The sequence below is a fragment of the Sminthopsis crassicaudata genome, chromosome 2 (assembly GCF_048593235.1).
Source record: "Sminthopsis crassicaudata isolate SCR6 chromosome 2, ASM4859323v1, whole genome shotgun sequence".
NCBI lineage: Eukaryota > Metazoa > Chordata > Mammalia > Dasyuromorphia > Dasyuridae > Sminthopsis > Sminthopsis crassicaudata.
Window position 1 is genome coordinate 468401688 of NC_133618.1, and position 25098 is coordinate 468426785.

At 36.0% G+C, this 25098-nt stretch overlaps 1 protein-coding gene across 9 annotated transcripts in view; it reads right to left on the reverse strand.

Moving 5' to 3' along the window:
- MAPKAP1 (MAPK associated protein 1) overlaps positions 1 to 23497 on the reverse strand; it is a 332422-nt gene extending 308925 nt beyond the window's left edge. For 2 of the 9 annotated variants that reach the window (XM_074293099.1, XM_074293098.1), the window contains exons 1-3: positions 23248 to 23496; positions 12227 to 12255; positions 10111 to 10212 (exon numbers count right to left, since the gene is read on the reverse strand). The gene's annotated coding sequence lies outside the window, so the exon portion shown is untranslated. Of the gene's footprint in view, positions 1 to 10110; positions 10213 to 12065; positions 12084 to 12226; positions 12256 to 23247 lie in introns of those variants that run through there. The other 7 variants (XM_074293097.1, XM_074293093.1, XM_074293096.1 and 4 more) reach the window with 7 other exon arrangements.
- Between the last annotated feature and the right edge of the window lie 1601 nt (positions 23498 to 25098).

Genomic DNA, 25098 nt, shown 5'->3' on the forward strand with positions numbered 1-25098 from the left:
CTTAGCCTCAGTTCATATAAGTCTCTCAAGGCCTCTCTGAAATCATCCTACTGATCATTTCTTATAGGATAATATTCCATAACACTCATATACCATATCTTATTCAGTCATTCTCCAGCTGATGGGTATCCACATAGTTTCCAGGTCCTTGCCACTACAAAAAGAGCTGCCATAAACATTTTTGCACATGTGGGTCCCTTTCCCTCCTTTAAGATCTCTTTGGGATGTAAGCCCAGTAGCAACAACTGCTGGATCAAAGGGTATGCACAGTTTGATAACCTTTTGAGCAAAGTTCCAAACTGCTATCCAGAATGGTTGGATGCATTCACAACTTCACCAACAATGTATCAGTGTCTGGGTATTCCCACATCCCCTCCAACAATCATCATTATCTTTTCCTATCATCTTAGACAATCTGAAAGGTATATAGTGGTATCTCAGAGTTGTCTTAATTTTCATTTCCCAGTTTATTGCTTCCCTTCTAATCCTGTCTGCATTAATTTTGTTTATATCTAGAGTGTGAGGGCTGAATGTGGAGCACTACAGTATTTTCGCTCTTTTTTTGTTGTTGTTTGCTTGCTTTGTGTTTTCTTTCTCACGTTCTTTTCCTTTTTGATCTGATTTTATTTTATTTTATTTTTTGTGCAGCATGATACATGTAGAAATATGTATGGAAGAATTGCACAAATTCAACAAAGATTACTTACTGTCTGGAGGAGGGGGTGGGGAAAGGAAGGGAGAAGAAATTTGGAAAAAAAGGTTTTGCAAAGGTGAATGTTGAAAACTATCTTTAAATGTATTTTGAAAATTAAATGCTAGAATGTAAAAAACAAACGATTTTAAAGATGAGTTTTTTCCTAATCCAGTATTTCCTTTAACAATCTGTTTTGCCAAGTCAATGACTGCTGACTAAGGTACTTTTTCTGGGTTCTTCTGGTCTCTCTGTTGCAACAAATAATTTATAATGGTTTAAATACTAGATGAAATTATATGTCACTATCAATTTGATTTCTGTTGTTTATTTCTCTTTTCCTTTTTCATTAGCCTGTTAGTAATTATTGTTTGTTTGGTTTTTTTCTGCTTGTTTTTTATAAATTCTGATCCTAGCTCTGAAAAGTCAGGAGTCTGACTGGGCACAAAACAACCCACTCAAGGATTATCTTCATATGTTTAAGTCTTTTTCTATATCTTAAAATGAAGTCAATTGTATGATATTGTTGGGTACCTGCCATTGTCGAGGTTAACAAAGCGTTCATTGTTTAAAAGTATAAAGTTTTTACATAAGCTATAAATCTTCAGTCTTTCTCCCAAAACATACTTTCTCACATAGTTCTTCCCACCCTCAGCAATTCCAACCTGTATACTGACATCATCAAATATAAAAATGAATGTTGAAATTCCAATAGACTTGGGTTGGAAAATGCCATCTGCATCCAGAAAAAAACAAAACAAAACACACTATGAAGACTAAATGTGGATTGAAGCAACTATTTTCACTTTTTTTGGTTGTTTTTTTCTTTCTAGTGGTTTATTCCTTTTGTTTTAATTTTTCTTTCACAACATGACTAATATGGAAATATATTTTAAATGACTTTACGGGTATAACCTATGCCAGAATGCTTGTTATCTAGGGGAAGGGGAAGGACAAAAAAATTTGGAACTCAAGAGTTTTACAAAAGTGAATGTTTCGGACTGGTTCAATATTGGGAAAACTATCAGTATAATTGGCCATATTAATAACCAAATTAACAAAAATCATCTCAATAGATGCAGAAAAAGCATTTGATAAAATCCAACATCCATTTCTATTAAAAACACTTGAGAGTATAGGAATAAATGGACTTTTCCTTAATATAATCAGTAGCATCTATTTAAAACCATCAATAACATCATATGTAATGGGGAAAGATTGTAAACCATTCCCATTAAGATCAGGGGTGAAACAAGGTTGTCCACTATCACCATTACTATTCAATATTGTATTAGAAATGCTAGCTTTGGCAATAAGAGTAGAGAAAGAGATTAAAGAAATTAGAGTAGGTAATGAGGAAACCAAATTATCACTCTTTGCTGATGATATGATGGTATACATAGAGAACTCCAAACATTCAATTAAAAAGCTATTAGAAATAATCCACATCTTTAGTAAAGTTGCAGGATACAAAATAAACCCACATAAATCATCAGCATTCTTATATGTTATTAAGAAAACCCAACAGTTAGAGTTACAAAGAGAAATTCCATTTAAAGTAACTACCGATAGTATAAAATATTTAGGAATCTATCTGCTAAGGGAAAATCAGAAACTATTTGAGCAAAACATAACACTTTCCACACAAATTAAGTCTGATCTAACCAATTGGAAAAATTTTAAATGCTCTTGGATAGGGCAAGCAAATATAATAAAGATGACAATACTACCTAAACTAATCTATTTATTTAGCGCTATACCAATCAGACTCCCAAAAAATATGAGCTAGAAAAAATAAAAACAAAAGGTCAAGAATTTCAAGAGAATTAATGGAAAAAAACCTCAAATGAAGGTGGCCTAGCTGTACCAGATCTAAAATTATATTACAAAGCAGCGGTTACCAAAACCATTTGGTATTGGCTAAGAAATAGACTAGTTGATCAGTGGAATAGGTTAGGTCCAAAGGACAAAATAATCAATAACTCTAATAACCTAGTATTGACAGACCCAAGGACCTCAGCCTTTGGGATAAGAACTCAATGTTTGACAAAAATTGCTGGGAAAATTGGAAATTAATATGGCAGAAACTAGGCACTGACCCACACTTAATGCCGTACACCAAGGTCAGGTCAAAATGGGTTCATGACCTAGGAATAAAAAATGAGATTATAAATAAATTAGAGGAACATAGGATAGTTTATCTCTCATACCTGTGGAAGAGGAATGAATTTATGACCAAAGAAGAACTAGAGATCATTACTGATCACAAAGTAGAAAATTTTGATTATATCAAGTTGAAAAGTTTTTGTACAAACAAAACTAATGCAGATAAGATTAGAAGGGAAACAATAAACTGGGAAAACATTTTTACAGTCAAAGAGTCAGATAAAGGCCTCATTTCCAAAAGATATAGAGAATTGACTCTAATTTATAAGAAATCAAGCCAATCTCCAATTAACAAATGGTCAAAGGATATGAACAGACATCTCTCAAATGAAGAAATTGAAACTATTTCTAGTCATATGGAAAGATGCTCCAAGTCATTATTAATCAGAGAAATGCAAATTAAGACAACTCTGAGATACCACTACACACCTGTCAAATTGGCTAGAATGACAGGGAAAATAATGCAGAATGTTGGAGGGGATGTGAGAAAACAGGGACACTGATACATCGTTGGTGGAATTGTGAATATATCCAGCCATTCTGGAGAGCAATTTGGAACTATGCTCAAAAAGTTATCAAACTGCATATCCTTTGACCCAGCAGTGTTGCTACTGGGTTTGTATCCCAAAGAAATACTAAAGAGCGGAAAGGGACATGTATGTGCCAAAATGTTTGTGGCAGCCCTCTTTGTGGTGGCCAGAAACTGGAAACTACGTGGATGCCCATCAATTGGAGATTGGCTGAATAAATTGTAGTATATGAATATTATGAAATATTATTGTTCTGTAAGAAATGACCAACAGGATGATTTCAGAAAGGCCTGGAGAGAAATACATGAACTGATGCTGAGTGAAGTGAGCAGGACCAGGAGATGGTTGTATACTTCAACAACAATATTGTATGATGATCAATTCTGATGGATGTGGCCATTTTCAACAATGAAATGAACCAAATCAGTTCCAAAAGAGCAGTAATGAACTGAACCAGCTATACCCAGCAAAAGAATTCTAGGAGATGATTATGAACTAATACATAGAATTACCAATCCCTCTAATTTTGTCCACCTGCATTTTGGATTTCCTTCACAGGCTAATTGTACACTATTTCAAAGTCCGATTCTTTTTGTACAGCAAAACAACTATTTGGACATGTATACATATATTATGTTTAATTTATACTCTAACATATTTAACATGTATTGGTCAACCTGCCATCTGGGGGGGGGGGCAAAAAGGGGAAAAATTAGAACAAAAGATTTGGCAATTGTTAATGTTGTAAAATTACCCATGCATAAATCTGGTAAGTAAAAACTATTAAAATATTTTTTTTTAAAAAGTGAATGTTTCAAACTATCTTTACATGTAATTGAAAAAAATAAAATACTATTAAGTGAAAAAAAGATAAAAATAAAAATTTTAAAAAAAAATTATCAGATTCTCCAATAATTTGCTCTACCACTTCAACTGTAGCAACTGAGGCTGCTATCTAAGCTGCAGCTGCTTTCATAGTGGACTTTTTATAAATACTTAAAACTTTATGATTCTTGATACTCTATACATACCCAACCATGAAAAAGAAAGGAAATGGGAAAGACAAAGGGGAAGGAGAGGGAAAGGTAAGAGGGAAAAGAAAGGAAAGGAAAGATGAAAATGTGATCAATGTAACAGACCATGTAAGCCCAAAAGCAAATGAAAACAGTAAACAAGTATCCCCAAGGTCACCAATTTCTTGGGTAAAGACTTCTTCCTAGATAGAGAAAATTGGAAAGCAGTTGAAAGATTAAGTTTTTATCTGTAATTCTTGCTAAATACATTTTCCCAATTTGGTATTTTAATGTTAATGTTAATGTTAATTATAGTGGCTAAAAAGTCACAAAGGATATGAATACAACTCTCAGAGAGGGAACATCAATTATTAAAACATTTGAAAAATTAAAAACATCACTTATAATAAGCAAAGAGAAACAATTTTATAGATATCACCTCACACTCATAAAATTGGCGAAAATAAGTAAAAGCAACAAAATGCAATGCTAGGGAGATTATTGAAAAACAGATGCAATAATTCACTGTTGATGAAAATGCAAACCTATACAATATTTTTGGAGAACAATATCAAGTTAGGCAGTAAAAATTACAAAAATAACCATCCCCTTTGATTCAATAATTTCACTGTGGGGAATATGCCTTGAAAACATTATCCAAAACAAAAAAAAGTACTATGTAGAATTTAGGGGAAAAGATAATGAATTCATTGTTGAACATACTGAGCATGAAGTTTCAAATGTCAGAAAAACAGTTGGAAATTTGAGACTGGAGATCAGCAGAGAAAATGGAACAGAATAGATAGATTTGAAAATCATCTGTGTCTCACTGGAACTGATGACATCTTCAAGTGAAACAGTATAGAGGGAGAAGAAAACAAGGACTAAGAGAGATCCTTGAGGGACACCTATGATTAGAGGGCATGATCTGGAAGAGGTTCCAAAAAAGGAGAAGGAGCAAGCAGAGAGGCATCGAGGGGGATGGATATGAGCATCAGCCTGCCAGCAAGCATACAATAAAGCAATCCTCTGAGATTTATGTTTATAAATGACTAGAGTGATGGACAAAAATGAAGGCCTTTCAGACAGAGTCAAATTAAGTTAACAAAAAAATAGTAAGTATCTATCACGTGCCAAAGTGCTAAGCACTGGGGATGCAAAGAAAAGCCAAAAAAAAAAAAAAAAAAAAAAAAAAAAAAGAATTCCTACCATGAAGGAGCTCACAACCTAAGTGAGGAGAAAGGGGAAGGGAGAAAGGCAAAAAGAAAGCAATTATATTGAAAAAAGCTATAAAGACAATAAATTGGAGACAATCAACAGAGGGAAGGAACTAGCATTAAGGGGGCTTGGGAAAGGTTTCCTTAAAAGATGGTATTTTAGCTAGGACCACAGAGGTTTGGAAATAGGGTTGAAGAAGGACAGAGTCTTTGGGCAGGGAACAATCTGCAGAATTCTCTTTTACTGGGGCAGTCAATGAAAATGCCAAGTCTAGATTTTTCTGTATGTAAAAATAGTAAGGCTGGCATCATTTTATCTGGGTAATTGATGGAGTGAAACATATAAGATGTAAGAAGAGTGAAAAGATTAGAACGATCCAGGCCATGAAGAAAACCCAGTTTTAAATGCTAAACAAGAAATATGTGATTCTGAAGATGACAGGGAACCATTGTAATTTATTAAATTTGGGGGAGAGTGAAGGTAGGAAATGTGTGACAAGGTCAGAGTTACACTTTAGGAAAATCAATTTGACAGTTGAATGAAAAATGGACTGGAATGAGGAGAGACTTAAGGCATTCGGAAAGCTATTGCAACAGTATAGGCAAAAGGTTATGAGAGACTGCACTAGAGTGATAGCAATGTCAGGAGAGATATTACAAAGATAGGAACAATAGAATTTGGCAATGGATTTGATATAGGAGGTGAAAACGAATGAGGAATTAACAACATTGTGTTATAAGCCCAAGTGACAAAGGATTGTGATGTCCTCAACAGTAATAACAAAATAAAGAAGAAAAGAAGATTTGGGGGAAATAATAATGAATTGTTCTGGACATATTGAGTTTAAGATGTCTACAGAATATCCAGTTTAAGATGCTAAATTAAAGAATAGGAAATGGAAGACTAGAGATTAGAAGGGAGGTGAGGGCTGGATAAAGAGATTGAAAAATCATCTGCATAAAGATACTAATTTAATCCATGGGTGCTGAGGAAATCACCAAGTATATAAAGCACAGAGGGAAATGAGGCCCAATACAGTATTGGAAGGCACCCACTTAGATGAAGATCTAGCAAAGGATATTGAAAAAGAATCAGGCAAATAGGTAGAAAGAGAATAAGTAGAGAATTAATGTGACAAAAACCTAGAGAACAGTATTAGGCAGAAGAGGGTAACCAACAGTGTATAAACCTATAGAGAAGTCAAGAAGAATGAGAAAAAGTCAATCTATTTGGCAATTAAGAGATCATTGGTAACTTTGGAGTGAGCTGTTTCATTTGAACGATGAGGCTGGAAACCAAATTGCAAAAACTTAAGGGTGAAGGGAAGAAAGTAAAGGTACTAATTATATTGTTTTCAGAGAGTTTCATCATGAAAAGGAAAAGAGATATAGGGTGAAAACTAATGGGGATGGATGGATCAAGTGAGAATTTTTAAAAATGGGGGAGACATGGGCATGATGATAGGCAGTAAGAAAGTACCAGTAGAAAAAGAGAGATTGAATATTAATGACTAGGGGTGACAGAAGGGCAACATGCTTTGGAAGATGAAATAGAAAGTGGTAGAAAGCATGGTAAAGAGTATGAACAAAGACAAAGTTATAGTAAAAATAGTACATGTAAAAGAAATGTGTCTTGTGGTTCTTTTCAACAATGAGTTGATTCAGGACAATTCTAATAAAAGAGGACTGAGGGGACTTGAGTATGGATCACATCATTGTTGTTTGCTTGCTTTTTGTTTTCATTCTAATTTTTTTCCTTTTTGATCTGATTTTTCTTGTGCAGCATGATAAACGTGGAAATAAGTACAGAAAAAAAAAGTTTCTGGGGTCCTAGAATTCCTCATTAATGGGTGAGAAAGCTACAATCGTTATATTCATTCAACTTTGAAATAAAAAAGGATTGTGCTGAGAAAAAGCTTATTGTGAGGATTTATTAAACCAAATCCACCTTTCTGCAACTTCAAGTACTATTGCTAGTTCTGCCCTAAAGCCAAGAAGGGAAAATCTAATTCCCACTTCCAAATGAAAGCTGTCTTCAAGTATTTCCCCCACTCCCCCCAGGCTGGGGTTAAGTGACTTGCCCAGGATCACACAGCTAGGAAATGTTAAGTGTCTGAGACCAGATTTGAACTTGGGTCCTCCTGAATTCAATGCTGGTGCTCTATCCACTGCACCACCTAGCTGCCCCTATCTTCAGTATTTTAAAGAGTAATTCTCTTTTTTAAGTAAAATATTCCCACCTCCTTCAAGTCATCTTCATGTGACAATCTCCATTACTTTCTCCATCTTAGATGTCACCCTTTTCTGGAAATGGTTGAACATATAAATAACCTTCTTCTAACCCTTAGAACTGAACACAGGGTAACCCTAATGTCACCTGACCATGCCAAAGAACTGGAAGATTCAGCTTCTCTTAATGCAGCTTTTTAATGCATTTTTAAATGCAATGCTAGTTTTCATGACTGACATATCACAATATTGAGCCATGCAAAGTTTGTCATCCACTAAAATTTCTAGATCTTTTTTGTACAAACTCTTGTCTAGTCACATTGTCCCCAAATGATCCTTTAAATACAAGTCTGTTGTTCAATCATGTCCAACTCTTTGTGACCCAATTATGGTTTTCTTGGCAAAGATACTAGAGTAGTTTGTCCAGTTCATTTTATATATGAAGAAACCGAGGCAAATAAAGTTAAGTGATTTACTCTGTGTCACACAGCTAATAAAATGCCTTAGGCCACATTTGACCTTGGAAATAACAAGTCATTCAGACTCCAGACCTAGCACTCTATTTACTGCACATACCTAGCTCTATTGACTTTGTTGCCCAAATACAAATCTAGGAACTAGTTCTATCTTCATTAAATTGCATCTTAAAATTTCAGTCTCTAAGTTGGTCTGTCAACATTAAAAAAAAAAAATTGTCCTTATTGTGTTATCCACCATATCAATTACCACTTCTGGTTTCATATCATCTACAAAGCTGACAATAATGTCATCAATGCCATTATTCAAAGCAATTCAAATCCTAACTAAAATATCAGCCACGACAGAGTCATGGTCAGTCCATGGGGTATTACATTAGAGAACTACTTCCAAGATGACACTGAATCACTGGTGACTATTTTTTGTGCCTGATCATTCGACCTGTTCTAAATACACATAACTATCTGTCCCATACTTCTCCATCTTCTCCACAAGGGTATCAGGAGACTGTCAAATAGTGAAATCTACAGAAACTTTCTGTGGGAAAGTCCCCTGATCCAATCAGCCTAGTTTTTCTGGCATTAAAAAAGAAAATAAGGTTGACTTGACAAGATCTGTCCTTGAACAGGTTCTTTATAATTGTCATTTCCTCCTAAATGATCACAAGTCTAGAGTTTTGCCAAGAATTACAGACTCATTCACCTGTAGCTTAGAGCTCCACACTTCTTTTTAATAAAAACAATGGCATATTTGCTCTTCTCCAGTGGTATGACAATTCCCCTTAAAATTTTCCACTGACAATGGCTCAGCAATCACATTAGCCAGTTTTTCCCATACTAGTTTTTTTGTTTGGTTTTGTTTTTTTGTTTGTTTTTTACATGAGGTAAAAGGCCACAAGCATTTATATACCAGGCACCAGGCACTGTGCTACACATTGGGGATAAAAAGAAAGGCAAATAATCTTTGTCTGCAAGAAATTTATATTCTAATAGGGGAAACAAACAAGTAAGCATATACAGAGTAGATGAGAATAGATGAGAGTAGATGAATTCAAATCCCGCCTCAGACACTTATTAGTAGTATAATCCTGGGCAAGTCACTTAAACTTCTTTATGGCTCAATTTTCTCATCTGTTGAATGAAGGGACTAGACTTGATGGCCACTACAGTCTTTAATCTATGATCCTATGATTCTACAATACAGGTATTTTTAAAATGCAAACGCTAATGAGAATACTGAATTACTGAAAAGATGGATACCACTCTTACCATTCTTAAAATATATATATTGTAGAGAATCTTATTACAAAATCTTATTACCAAAAGGCTCACAATGGGCAAGTAACTGAAATATACTGGATAATTCATTTACCATTCCAAATTCCTGAAAAGTTTGTATCAGCATAATTTTTTTAAAAATAATCTCCAATAGTAAAGTCCCTCAAAACAGTAGCCAGTTAACAAAGGTTTGTAGAATGTGATTCGATTAAATAGAGTTAATAAACAAAACAACTATCAAGTGGCCAAAAGATAAAACACAAAGATATGAAGCATAAGCCTACTAGATAGAAGCCTAATCCATTCTGAAGTTGCTAGCTTATATTTACTATTTTAAGACATTTAAAATATTTATATTAGTTTCTTCTTTCTGAAAATACCAAAATATCCAGCTAAGAATTTGCAATTTAACCCTTCCACATCATGTTCTGTAGAAGACTTACTATATTCAAAACCAGTCTTTCATTCCCTGGTAGCCAATCATCTAGTGATGAGTCTCTTAGCACTTACTTGGGTTGATCTTCCTATGAAAAGTACACAATCAGTTGCTATTCAACTCCCAAAGATTTTCCAGTTCAGCAGGACCTGTAGAACACATTGGTCATCACAGACCTGGGGAAGATACATTTGAGCCAATGTCACCACCACACTATAAATCATGCATCTAAGAGAAGGATATTATAGAATGTTTTTAAGTCTTTAGTAAAATGTCAGCATACAACAAAACTAAACAGCTATCATGAGATTTCATTAGCATATCGAATCCTGATAAGGCATTCCTTCTAAATCAATGCAGATCAGTATTTGCTCTATTATCTTAAAAGAAAATTGAGACACTAAGAGGTGGTTAAGTGACTTGCACAGGTTCATATAAGCCAAAATTCATCAGAATCAAGACTTGAATCCAGTTCTTCCTTATAGCTTGGTCCTCTATCCACTATGCCACACTGTATACCGTTATTTTTATACACATTAAATTGTAATTATTGTTTATCATATGTGGTAATTATTCAGACATTGTTAGAACAAAACATTTGAAAACTGCCTTTTTTTTTTTTTTAAAAACAACACCTTTATATTAGGTTTAGAATACAAGGATCATTGTATCCATATTGAACAACAAAACAATGAGGCTGAAAAGTGAGGTGATTAGTTCAGGTCCACACAATTGTTATTAATTGCTGGAACCAAACTTGAACCCAGGTCTTTTGGCTACAAGTCCAAAGGGTTTTTCACTCTGTCACCCCATTTTGCAGCTCAACCTAAGTCTAATTTTTTGTAGCTTTTAAAATAAACTCTAAGTAGGGGAGCAGCTAGTTGGCTCAGTGGATCAAGCACCAGCCCTAAAGTTAAGAGGACCTGATTTCAAATCTGGCCTCAGACACTTAACACTTCCTAGCTGTATGACCCGGGCAAGTCACTTAACCCCAACTGCCTCAGCAAAAAATAAAATAAAAATAAATAAACTCATTTCTAATCTAGCATATAGTACAATACCTTATATACAGAAGGTATTTGGGAGTATTTTTGAACTTAAAGTCTCTGTGGGATCTTCCTCATGAAAAACACCTTAGATATTTAATGAAAAAAGTATTATTCCATTTTACAAATGAGGAAATTGAAAATTTAGAGAGGGGAAGTACTGAACTCCAAGTTTCAAAGTCCCACATACCAGTTAAGGATAATAATGATAACTGAAGTGATAGGAGAAATACTAGCATCCATTTCTATATGTTTTAAAGGTTTAAAAAAGACTTTACTCAATGATTTTGTGAAACAGAAGACAAGTAGCTGGCTTCGTTTTGTTTTCTATGATAATGAGGATACATGTTACACCAATGCCTGGCTTTTACTGCCATTTGGGGAAAGAGACCACCCCTTTAATTCTGCTCATTTTTTAAAAAGTTGAAATATCAATGCAATAATCAAGCCTTCATAATCTTAAAAACAAAGTACTTCTCTAAAAGCCAGCTCACCCCAAACCAAAATCTTCTGCAAATAAGTCCAAAAGATGCAACAATTATAAATTAGAACCCACAAAAATTGGTATGTAGCCTCATGCCAACAAAGAGCATTCTATCAATATACTGAAATGCTAATCTCCTAATTAACAACCTAATTAGGTAATTATGGCTTTGCAGAGGGATGCCGAAATGAAATATGACAACATGGTCACCTCCTTATATGACACCTGTGGGCCTTTTCAGCTGTCACGGCAAAGAGTGCAATATCAATTTGAACAGATGACAAAGTGCTGTCATTTTTCATTCTGATAATATACAGAAGGCTTTGGACAAAGGCTGTTTGCAAAAGAAGCATCTTGCCAGATATTTTCCTAATCTAATAGGCTCAAACACTTCGTTAAATTTTTACAATACATGGATATGTTGTCTTTTTTTTTTTTAACCTATGTACATGAGAATTATAATGAACTTAGTAAGCATATAAAAATAACATTATCTCACCATTTCGGGCTGACTGTACATGTAGGAACCATTGCTATGTTAATAATGAAGCACACACTAATTAAGAAGAAAATAAAAAGGGAAAAGTAACAATTCATAGTGACATTTTAATATTCATGCTTTTTACTAATAAGTTACCAAAAAGAGGAATTAATACTCACACACATTCTTTATTCTTTAATATTCATTTCTTGAAAAAAAAAAAAAGCCAAAAGGAAATTAAAATTAGCATCATTTACTATGTTCAACATTACTTAAAAATGTCAAATAAAGGCATTCCCACCTATGCTTTCTCCATATCCCCTCAACAGCTTGGTGGAAGGTAAAGACATATCAGATGTGAAATAGGAAGAAATGAATTTGAATCTTAAGCAAGTCACTTCTTTTGTCTGATCCTAATTCTTTGACCTCCACTATGGCACATACATGACTAATAGGTTTCATAAAAGTACAGCATCTGGTAAAGTGATATTATGAGGGGGGAACTTAATACCATGATTATCAAACTTTCCATTTTGAGCATTTATTATGTGTTAATCATGTGCCAAGCACTATGCTAACTATTAGGGATATATATAGAAAAACAAAATGATCCCTGCCTTTACATTATAATTCAGAGAAGCCAATAAGTAGAGGTGAATGATAGCCAAGGAAAAGTATTTTATCTGAGAAGTCACAGGTGTGGTGAGAATAGAAAAGCCCATTGGCAAGCTCTTTCCAGATACAATAATAGTGCTTATTTGATTACAACAAGAGATGGGTATGGGGGTTGGGAGGAGTCCATAATGAAGATGAGAACACATGATCCCAAGGAGTACAAAGCTGAGTAGTTGAGCATCTATGAATACAGTTACAATCACTGATATTCTGTTTGGAAGACAGGGCAAAAGCGGAGGGGGGGAGGGGAGGAAGGAGGAATTGGTAAAAAGAAGATGAGGACACATAGTTTCAGGGAGTTTTAAAGCTGAGTATCTGATCTGCTCCCTGGCATAGGAAAGGACTCCATAATAGATTTAAAGTAAGAAATGAGAGAGAGGGAAGGATCAATGACAATACTAAGGTTTTGAACATGGGGAAATTGAATATATGATAGTGACACAAAACATAAATATTGGGATTGGCTTAAACAACAGAAGCCCATTCCCTCTAAGAATTTTGTACATATTCTACAGACAGTATTTCCTTTTAATATTGTACTTCTGAATGTGATTATTGGGAATAGAAAAAAGAATTTTTAAAAAATGTTTTACACAATCACTCTATTTGCTCTACATCAACAGTAAAAGCATATTCATAAAGGGATATTCAAGTCTGGCATGGTATAAACCTAACACTACACAGAGTTACAGGTAAATGCAACATAATAGTCAATCTATATGGCAAGCGATCACTGTAATTTAATTCCAATGGCTTTCTACCACCTTGTACTGTTTCCAGATTCTCTGTTTTGTTTTTAAGTCATTTCTCCCATTTTTCTCCCTTTCAATTACTGAAAATGGTTTTCATCTTCTGGTCCAAATTTTGCGTTTCCTATATTAAATCTATTTTCCCTCATATATCTAGGCTGGTGCCAACTTGGGTTAATAAATTTTAAATGACTGCTCAGGATTTATTCCCTTCATTTTTATATTCAATAGCATTTCCTTATAAAACAGAGTATGAATGAAAGCAAGTAGCTAGGGGGCCAATATTTCTTCAATTTGCTCTTTGTGGCAGTCTTGTATTAAAGTAAAAATAAATTAAATTCTTGGGTGGGGAAATCCCTGACTGTATTTCTATCTCTGTGCTGGGTGTCTCTACTCTCCTTTTCAATCCTGAGTGTTTATTTTCAACAAAACATCATGCATTTTCAGAGTTATTTGCACATCAAAGTCTTCCAGAAGAAGCTAAAATGAACAAATCTAGATGTAAAGGAGACTGAAATGGCCTCTCACAAATAACTATACCCTGTGATCAAAATTAGTAAAGTGGGTAATTGGAAGAGCATGGTGCTCTTTACTGCACTAAGGAGCAAGACCGGGGGATTTATTGGCTAAGACACTTTTATGTATCTAGTGTCACACCAAAGTAAAAAAGCTACAATTATCTTCAATGATACTGGTAACAGCCACAGGTCCAGAATTAGAAGGGATAATTCCAGTACCATCTACCTACTCCTATCCCATCTTAAGTATTTTTTCAGGTCAAGGGAACACATTTTAAGAATACTGGCAAGCTCTAGAGTTGGTAACAATTCATTCCACATTAACAATCAGTTGAAGCAATTAATGATCTCTAGCTTAAAGGAATCTATACAGTCTAAGACTTAGAAAAAAGCCTCAAAGGCTATCTATCCCAAATCAGACCTAACCAAAAATCCCTTCTGCAAAATCTCAACAACTTATCATTGCACCTTTGATTTCAGACCTCCAATGGAAGAAAAGCCTTCACTTCCACAGGCAGGCCATTTTACTCTAATACAGCTTTGATTATGAAGAAACTTTTCCTTATTTCAAGTCTAATCTCCTTGTAATTTTAACCCAGTATTCCTATATTTCTCTCCTGGTAACAACTAGAACAAGTCTAATCTTTCTCTTTGACATGAGAATACTTGAAAGAAAATGACCTAATACTCCAAATTTTGTCTTCTGAAGCCTAAATACTCCCAAGGAAATAGCTCTATCATCACCCAGATTAATGTCTTCTGGATATACTTCAGCTTGTGTACATCTTTCCTAAATAAAATGTAGTACCTAACAACTAAAGACAGAATTCCACCAGAGGCTAACCAGGGCACAGAATCATAGAATTATCTCCATTTTGGACCCGGAGACTTTTCTAGTTGTTGCCTAATTTTAGACCACTAGTTATTTTTTTGCCTCAGGTCACACTGAGCTTTCTGTCCCCTATAATCTTCAGCTTTCTTTCTTGGGAGGTGTCCAAATCTGTATTTGGGAAATTGACTTTCAAATTCAAGAATAAATTTGGGTGTCTACAATAGCTATTTTCAAATTCAGAAGAATCATCAGATAAAAGAGTATTTCTATTCCTACTACTCAGACCCAGAGCATAAATTTCAGAACAAGGATCAGAAGACATGAAGCAGATGTGAGTTCAGCAAGAAGAGAAAGCAACAGCAATAGCAGCAATCTAGAACTGACTACAAAAAGAAAAGACTTTCTTCAGATCTTAGCTCCTGTAATTATAGGAAGACATAGAAGATAATCACTTGTCAGGGATACCATAGGACAGGGGCTCTCCTAAGATTTATTCTCATAAGATAGAAAGATTTCAAAGAATTTGTGAACTTTTTTCCTGTCACTGAAATTTGGCATTTCCTTCAATTATTTTAAAACATTCTAAAAAGGGTACACAGGCTTCACCAGACACATAAAAAATGTTTAAGTAAACCTATTTTTCAAAAAGCATTTCCCAACCTTAACAAGAAACGATCTCTCCCTAATACAAACTATCAAAGCAGCTTGTTCACTCCTATCTAATAAGACTTGCCAAACTTTTTCATATTATGTTTACTGGCATACACAATGTATCTGCTCTGCCCTGAGAAGAATGTTCAATCATTTCAGTCATATGCAACTCTTCAAGTCCCCATTTTGAGGTTTTCTTGGAAAAGATACTGAAGTAATTTGCCATTTGTTCTTTGAGAACAATAATTACTATTAAATAACATTAACATCTAGAAAGGAAATATCAATATCAACATCAACAATCAATTGACCTATAATTCCACTGACCTTTCCTGACTTTACCTATGCCTGATTACTACTCCTCCTATAAGCTGTAAATTCCTTGAAGATCAGGAATTGTCTCTTTTATATTTACATTTCCAGTGGTTGGCATATAGAAAGTGTTTAACAAATGCTTTTTCATTTCCTCATCCATCCATTAATATATGTTTCCTGGTGAATGAAGGGCCTCAGAGAGAGCAATATACTTAAAATATGAAGAATAAAGGATAGGGACTTTGGAATATCTCCTTAGGTGTTCGTTGAAGACTCCACATAACACTTGCACCCAACCAATTTCCTATTATTACTACAGAGCAATCCTTCACCTCAGCCAAAATGGGCCTCCTGGTCATTGTTCTTTAAACATGCCAATGATTGTTCCCATCTTTGCTTACACAGTCACCTCTACCCAAAAAGTCTTCTCTCCTATTTTTGCATTACTTAATTCCTTAAAAGTATTGTTCTCAAGATGATCTTGCAGGGAGTTTTCCCTAATTCCTTTATAAAATATCTTCTACATTTTTTGTAACCAGCTTGTATAGTAGAAAGAGCATTAGGTTTAAGTCATAAAGACATGGGTTTGAATTCCACTATGGTATGAATTTCACTATAAGTCACAAACTAAGAACAACCTTTAAAAACCTCATTTTCATCACTTCATTAAAATAGGGATAAGTATATTTTTAAAATTAAGGTTATTTGTTGAGAACTCTCTTCTCTCCCTTCTATTTCACTTGATTCTGACATTATCCTACACTATCTCCTTTACTCCAGGTTCTAATGAGGTAGTTCTTCTGCTTGCCCAGGCCAATTCTACTTGTACCCCTAACACTATACACTCCTGTTTGGTCCAGTTTCCCCTCACAATCATCTTTACTGTTTCTAATCTCCAAAATCTCCCTATATCCTGATTCCTTCTCTGCACAGTGCCTGACTCATAGTTAATGTTTAATAAATGCTTGAGGCCTTATCCATTCTGCCTTTCAATATGATTGTGTCTCCTTATTCACTGGGAAATCCTCACAAAATTCTACTTTGGCTGCTAACTTTTTCCTTCCAAATCCACTCCTCTTTCAAATTACCTTATCACCCTTAAAGGGCACAGTTCTCCTTCCAATCACCCAAATTCATAACCTAAGTATCATCCTTGACTTCATCCCTTCTTATATGAATAATAGCAAAAGCTTTCTAACTGGAATCTCTACGTTTTATTTCCACTCCAATCTATTCTCCACAAATCTGTCATAAATCAGACTGTGTCATTCTTCTCAATAAATTCCAATGACTATTATTCTTACAAATACAAACTCTACTCTTTGGCATTTAAACTTTTCCATAACTGGTCCCCTTTTCATGCTTCTGGTATTTTAATATATTATTTCTCTCCACATAGTCTATGGTCAAGCCACAATGGCCTTATTGTTTTGCATTGTTCCTCACACAGAGTATTCCATCTTCTCTCTCAGTATCTTTTCAATGACTACTTCCCATTCCTGGAAAGTCTTCTCTCTTCACCTGGGCTTTGAGGAATCCTTGGCTTCTTCTAAGGCCATTCAACAAAGCACCACTACTTACAGACCTTTCCCAGTGCTCTTGGCTTTCCCTTTCACCTAATCACAATCTTATTGTGTATGTACTGACTTTTATGTGTATATAAAAAGGGCACTCTAAAAGTCTTACTTAAACCCTAAGAGTTTTAAGTTGTTACAAAGGCAGCTAAGTGGTAGAATATAAAAAGGTTGCCTAGATGGGTCAGGAAGATTTGAATTCAATTTAGCCTCAGACATTTACTAAGTGTGTGATCTTGGGCAAATTCCTTAATCTCTGTTTTCCTGTTTCCTCAGCTGTAAAACTGGAATAATAGTCCTTACCTCACAGGGTTGTCATAAGGATTAAATGAAATATTTGTAAACTGCCTAGCACAGTGTTTGGCATATATTAGACACTTGATAAATATTTGTTTCTTTCCTTTTTTATTAAACATGAATACTAAAGTTTTGGGACACCATGGGGGGGATGGGAAGGAGAGGGTTTACCATGCTGTGTGATTTCCTCTATTAGAATGTAAGCTCCTTAATGACAAGATTTGTTTTTTCCCTTTTTTTTATATCCTAGTCCTTAGCACAATACCTGGTACATATAGTAAGTACTATATAAAAGCTTATTGATTGAATGACTGAATAGTATCTGACTCACAGGTTTGATGTGAAGATCAAATGTATAAAAAGTGCTCTGCAATGCTTAAAGCATTACACAAATGTGAGCTATTATATATCATTTCATACACATGAACTGACTCTCCAAATAGACTGTAAGCCTTATAAGGAAAAGAACTTTTTTTAAGACTCCAATGTCTAGCACAGAGCCCTGCAAAGTGGAAGATCAATAGATGTTTGTGGATAATAAAGATAAATACCTCCCCATAAATTATTTAGGCTCACTACATAGGTATGAACATCAGTGCATTTTTGCTACTATAAAACTATTTCACTGACACAGAAAACACTCAGAGAAAGAGCTAGAAGGCATCTTAGAACATAGAACACAGAACTAAAAGTGATCTTAGAAAACAGTATGTTAGTACATAAAAATCAGAATGTCAACTATAAAAAACTGGAGATAGAGATTTTATGGATACCATACAATATCATCAAATTAGATGTGTGGGAACTGAAGGTAGGTAAAGTGACGTGCCTCAAAAACACACAGTCAACTGTGGCAAAACTGGCACTCCATTTTAAGTCTCCAAGACTTTAAGTCTTCATTGCTACTTCTTCTGCAATACTGTCATCCATTCCTACTTTCTCTTTCCTCAAGACTTAATCATTCCCAGTTGCATAGTATTCACAAAGACAAACCTCAGCAGACAGTATAAATATTCCTCTCCTATTTTACAAAGGAAGTATTTAAAGAAAACTGTGGTTTAAAGAAGTGATTTTTCATTTGGGAATCCATCTACCAAAGAAAAGTCAGGAATTATATGAGCAAAATTACAAAACACTTGCCACAAAAATAAAGTCAGATTTAAATAATTGGAAAGACATTCATTGCTCTTGGATAGGCCGAGCAAATATAATAAAGATGACAATACTCCCCAAACTAATCTATTTATTTAGTGCTAAACCAATCAGACTCCCAAGAAACTATTTTAATGACCTAGAAAAAATAACAACAAAATTCATATGGAAGAACAAAAGGTCGAGAATTTCAAGGGAATTAATGAAAAAAAAAAGTCAGATGAAGGTAGTCTAGCTGTACCTGATCTAAAGCTATATTATATAGCAGTAGTCACCAAACCATTTGGTATTGGCTAAGAAATAGACCAGTCAATCAGTGGAACAGATTAGGTACAAAGGACAAAAAAGGATACAACTATAGCAATCTAGTGTTTGACAAACCCCAAAATACCAACATGTGGGATAAAAATTCATTATTTGAAAAAAACTGGTGGGAAAACTGGAAATTAATATGGCAGAAATTAGATATGGATCCACACTTAACACCATATACCAAGATAAGATCAAGATGGGTCCATGATTTAGGCATAAAGAACGAGATCATAAATAGATTAGAGGAACAGAGAATAGTCTACCTCTCAGACTTGTGGAGGAAGAAGGAATTTATGGCCAGAGGAGATCATTTTTGATCACAAAATAGAAGATTTTGATTACATCAAACTAAAAAGTTTCTGTACAAACAAAACTAATGCAAGCAAGATTAGAAGGGAAGTAACAAATTGGGAAAATATTTTTACAGTTAAAGGTTCTGATAAAGGTCTCATTTCCAAAATATATAGAGAACTGACCCTAATTTATAAGAAATCAAACCATTCTCCAATTGATAAATGGTCAAAGGATATGAACAGACAATTCTCAGATGATGAAATTGAAATTATATCCGCTCATATGAGTGTTCCAAATCACTACTGATCAGAGAAATGCAAATTAAGACAACTCTGAGATACCACTACACACCTGTCAGATTGGCTAAGATGACAGGAACAAATAATGATGAATATTGGAGGGGATGTGGGACAACTGGGACACTGATGCATTGTTGGTGGAATTGTGAAAGAATCCAACCATTCTGGAGAGCAATCTGGAATTATGCCCCAAAATTTCTCAAACTGCACACCTTGTGATCCAGCATTGCTACTGCTGGGCTTATATCCCAAGGAAATACTAAAGAGGGGAAAGGGACCTGTATGTGCCAAAATGTTTGTGGCAGCTCTATTTGTTGTAGCTAGAAACTGGAAAATGAGTGGATGCCCATCAATTGGAGAATGGTTGGGTAAATTATGGTATATGAAGGTTATGGAATATTATTGCTCTGTAAGAAATGACCAGCAGGAGGAATACAGAGAGGCTTGGAGAGACTTACATCAACTGATGCTGAATGAAATGAGTAGAACCAGAAGATCACTATACACTTCAACAGCAATACTGTATGAGGATGTATTCTGATGGAAGTGAATATCTTCAACATAAAGAAGATCCAATTCACTTCCAGCTGATCAATGATGGACAGAAACAGCTACACCCAGAGAAGGAACACTCGGAAGCGAATGTAAATTGTTAGCACTACTGTCTATCTACCCAGGTTACTTCTACCTTCGGAATCTAATACTTAATGTGCAACAAGAAAATGGTATTTACACACATATATTGTATCTAGGTTATACTGTAACACATGTAAAATGTATGGGATTGCCTGTCATCTAGAGGACGGAGTAGAGGGAGGGAGGGGAAAATTTGGAAAAATGAATACAAGGGATAATGTTATAAAAAAAATTACTCATGCATATGTACTGTCAAAAAAATTTTTATAATTGTAAAATTAATAAAAAAATAAAAATAAAAAATATCTTTTGAATTTCAAAAAAAAAAGTGATTTTTCAAAGACTTCATACAGCTAGTAATGTGGGCATGAGGGTATATAATCCCTACTTTACAAACTTGATGCCTAAAATCTAGTAGATATTGATGGTATAAGTAGATGTGCAAAGTCTGCCAAAAAACAGTTTGTTAATAATTTTAAAACTGTTGAGCTGGTGGGGAGGGGGGGAAGGAAAGGAAATATCATCTAAAGAATGAAAACAAAACAACACTGAATGAAAACTTTTGAAGTACAACAAATTAAAATCAGTTTTTACTCTGAAGCTTTACCCAAATAGCAGAATAAAACAGAGGTGATCTCCCTCTAAAAAAGCTGTAAAGTCATCTTAAATTGCTTTTTTCTAGCTAAATGGTCAACAGGTAATAACTGGCAAAATAAGTGAAAATCAAGCTTAAAAGTATGGCAGTCTTTTATATGGAAGTAGTAAAGGAAGTATTCTTTAACAATCATGTGGCGATAAAATAAATCACAGAATACAGAAATAGAGGATGTCCCAAAGTCTGCACTAAGACTTTTGGGACATGATGTATATATACCCAATGTTGAGTTCTAAGGACCCTTTCAGCACTAATAAGACATATTATGAGGTGCCTTGCTACTCTAACATGCCATATTCTATAATACCTTCCAACTTCTATTTCACAAATGTTTATCATGGGTCTGTATGCAAGGTATTGTGCTAAGAAGTTGACCTCAAGGAGTTTTCACTCCATGGAAAGGAAACAGTGATTTAAAAGTTCGGCAAAACACTTTGCATATTCTAAATACAAAATATAATAACAAAACATACAGCAAAGTAATTTCGACAAGACCGCACAAATAAAAAAAAAAAAAGAATATGAGGAAAGACACTGAACTGTGCTTTGAAGAAGTTAGGGACTCTAAGAGGTAAGATAAGAGTCTATCTCGGAGAAGAATATGGACCTCTACAGAAACCAAACACCTGAGGTAGGAGAAAAAAGTCAAGTATGGGGAACAACGAGGTGACAGGCTGATTTAACTAGTATAGAGTATGTGTGAAGTAGGATAAAAGAAAGGTAAGTGGGAGCCAAGAATTAGGGTTGCCATTAGGATATTGTTTCCCTGCTTTAACCCAGTCTGTGACACATCTTAAGCTCCATATCCAACAATGAATTCATTAACTTTTCCCAAAACACTTCCCTCTTCAATTTCCCTTTTACTATAAAAGGCATCCTCCCAGTCATCCAGACTCAAATCTCCGCTCTCCTCCCCCTCCATCCCTTTCTATTACAACTCCTTCCCAATGTATCCTCTTCACATTTGTCCTGGATGTCTTCTGACTGCCAGCAACCCGAAATACATCTCCATTCCACTCAACTAACTCAACTAACTGATCTTCCTAGGCAAGGTTTAGGAAACACCATGTCACCTCCAACCCCGTTTAAAAAAAATTTTTTTTATGGCTCCCTATTACTTCCAAAATAAAAATCCTGTTTAGTCCCTAAAGATCTTTGCAATTTAGCTCCTTCCTACCTTTCCAGTCTTCTTACACTTTATCCCTCCCTCCGTATAGTCTAAACTCCGGTAAGAATGTAGTTTTGTTTCTTCAGACAAAACAATCCACCTCAGCCACCTCAGATATCTCCTCGGGGATGTCCCTCCTCATGCCTGAGGCACTCCCTCGTTCTCCCCGACCCCTGAGGCCCAGCTCAGTGACTTGCCCAGAGTCACACAGCCAGGAAGCGTTATGTCCGAGACCACATTTGAACTCGGGCCCTCCAGACTCAGGGCTGGTGCTCTCTCCGCTGCGCCACCTAGCTGCCCCTTTCACGGACGTTTCAGTTAAGGCCCTCCCATTATTTGCAAAATGCCTTTCTCAGTGGTCAATCTCATGCCTTCCTCCCCTATCATTTCCAATTTGCCGTGCATATACCTCGTATAAACATGGTTATTTGTACGTTGTCTTTCTCATTAGAATCTAAACTCTGAGGGGTCAGGGACCATTTTTGCCTTTCTTTGTATCCTCAGCGCCTGACACAGAGGTGGGCACCAGTAAGGGCTCCATTAAATGCTTGTTGACTTGACTTGGAAGTTACTGGGATCTGTTTATCTGCATTCACTGTTGCTGTTCCACTCCCACCAAGAAGTGCGTCTGTCCTCATCCCCCCTTACAAAATCCAAACGGGGCAAAGAAACGTGCGTGGTCCTGTACGCGCCGGGCACTGCGCCAAGTACAGACCCCGTCTCATTTGAGCCTAGCATGTAGGAGCTATTAGCATCCCCATTTAACAGATGAGCACACTAAGGCAGAGAAGCCAGTGGAAGGGAAAGCTCCAAGAACTCCCTGGGAGTCGGACAGGAGAGGGCTGCTTCCAATGCAAGGGGCGGGGGGAATAGTGTAGGGAATTCCAAGGACCAGGACCGGGCATCCCTGCAGGCCAGGCCCACCCCCGAGCCAGCCGCTCCCAACAGAAGAAAACGAGGACGAGGACACCAGGGTCCTAACGCCGCCCCCCCACCGCCCGCCACGGAGAGCAGGGCAAAGGCACCGGGCCGGTTCCCGGATGGGCCCGCAACTACCGCACTTGCACACTTACAGGAATCCTGGGGGCGGGGGCGCTGGGGGTGGGAGGAGGGTCGGTATCTCTGCCGGAGCCCTCCTCCCAGGACCGGTTCCGCTCCACTTTCCGGGGTTCTCTCCCTGCCCCAAGCCAGACTCGGACCGGCCCTGCAGCCCCAGCAGCCTGAGCCACGGCTCAGAAGCTCAGGCACAGCGCGGTGCCCCGGAACCGCATCCCTGGCTTCCCTGTGCCACCCCGAACCCGAACCCGATTCACCCCGAGCAGCCGCACCGGAAGTCACTCCAAAGTACGTTGTGCGCAAGCTCCCAGAGGCTAAGGCTGAAAACGGCCCCTTCCTCCACCCGGGACCCAGGCCGACGCCTGGCTCCTGCGCATGTGCCGTTGGGAAGAGACGCTTCTCTTGAGTTTCCTGACTCAGAAAGCGCTGCTGGAGTTTGAACCGGAGCTCGTGATATCACAGATTTAGATCTAGAAGAGACCTTAAAAATCATCTAATCCAAGTTAAACAAGGTTGCCCACTATCACCATTACTGTTCAATATAGTACTAGAAACGCTAGCCTCAGCAATAAGAGCCGAGAAAGAGATTCAAGGAATTAGAGTAGGAAATGAGGAAATCACACTATCACTCTTTGCAGATGACATGATGCTATACTTAGAGAACCCCAAAGACTCTGCTAAAAAGCTATTAGAAATAATTCAGAATTTTAGCAAAGTCGCAGGATACAAAATAAATCCACATAAATCCTCGGCATTTTTATACATTACCAACACAATCCAACAGCAAGAGATACAAAGAGAAATTCCATTCCACACAAATGTTGAGAGTATAAAGTATTTGGGAATCCATCTACCAAAGAAAAGTCAGGAATTATATGAGCAAAATTACGAAACACTTGTCACAAAAATAAAGTCAGATTTAAATAATTGGAAAGACATTCAGAGCTCTTTAATAGGCTGATGGAATATAATCAAGATGACAATACTCCCTAAACTAATCTATTTATTTAGTGCTATACCAATCAGACTCCCAAGAAACTATTTTAATGACCTAGAAAAAATAACAACAAAATTTATATGGAAGAATAAAAGGTCGAGAATTTCAAGAGAATTAATGAAAAAAAAATCAGATGAAAGTGGCCTGATCTAGAACTATATTATAAAGCATCAGTCACCAAAACCATTTGGTATTGGCTAAGAAATAGACTAGTTGGTCAGTGGAATAGGTTAGGTTCACAGGGCAAGATAGTGAATAAAAATAGCAATCTAGTGTCTGACAAACCCAAAGATCCCAAATTTTGGGATAAGAATTCATTATTTGACAAAAACTGTTGGGAAAACTGGAAATTAGTATGGCAGAAATTAGATATGGACCCACACTTAACACCACATACCAAGATAAGATCAAAATGGGTCCATGATTTAGGCATAAAGAATGAAATCATAAATAGATTGGAGGAACATGGGATGGTTTACCTCTCAGACTTGTGGAGGAAGAAGGAATTTGTTTCCAAAGGAGAACTAGAGACCATTATTGATCACAAAATAGAAAATTTTGATTACATCAAACTAAAAAGTTTCTGCACAAACAATACTAATGCAAACAAGATTAGAAGGGAAGTAACAAATTGGGAAAACATTTTTACAGTTAAAGGTTCTGACAAAGGTCTCATTTCCAAAATATACAGAGAACTGACACTAATTTATAAGAAATCAAGCCATTCTCCAATTGATAAGTGGTCAAAGAATATGAACAAACAATTTTCAGATGATGAAATTGAAACTATTTCCACTCATATGAAAGTGTTCCAAATCACAACTGATCAGAGAAATGCAAATTAAGACAACTCTGAGATACCACTACACGC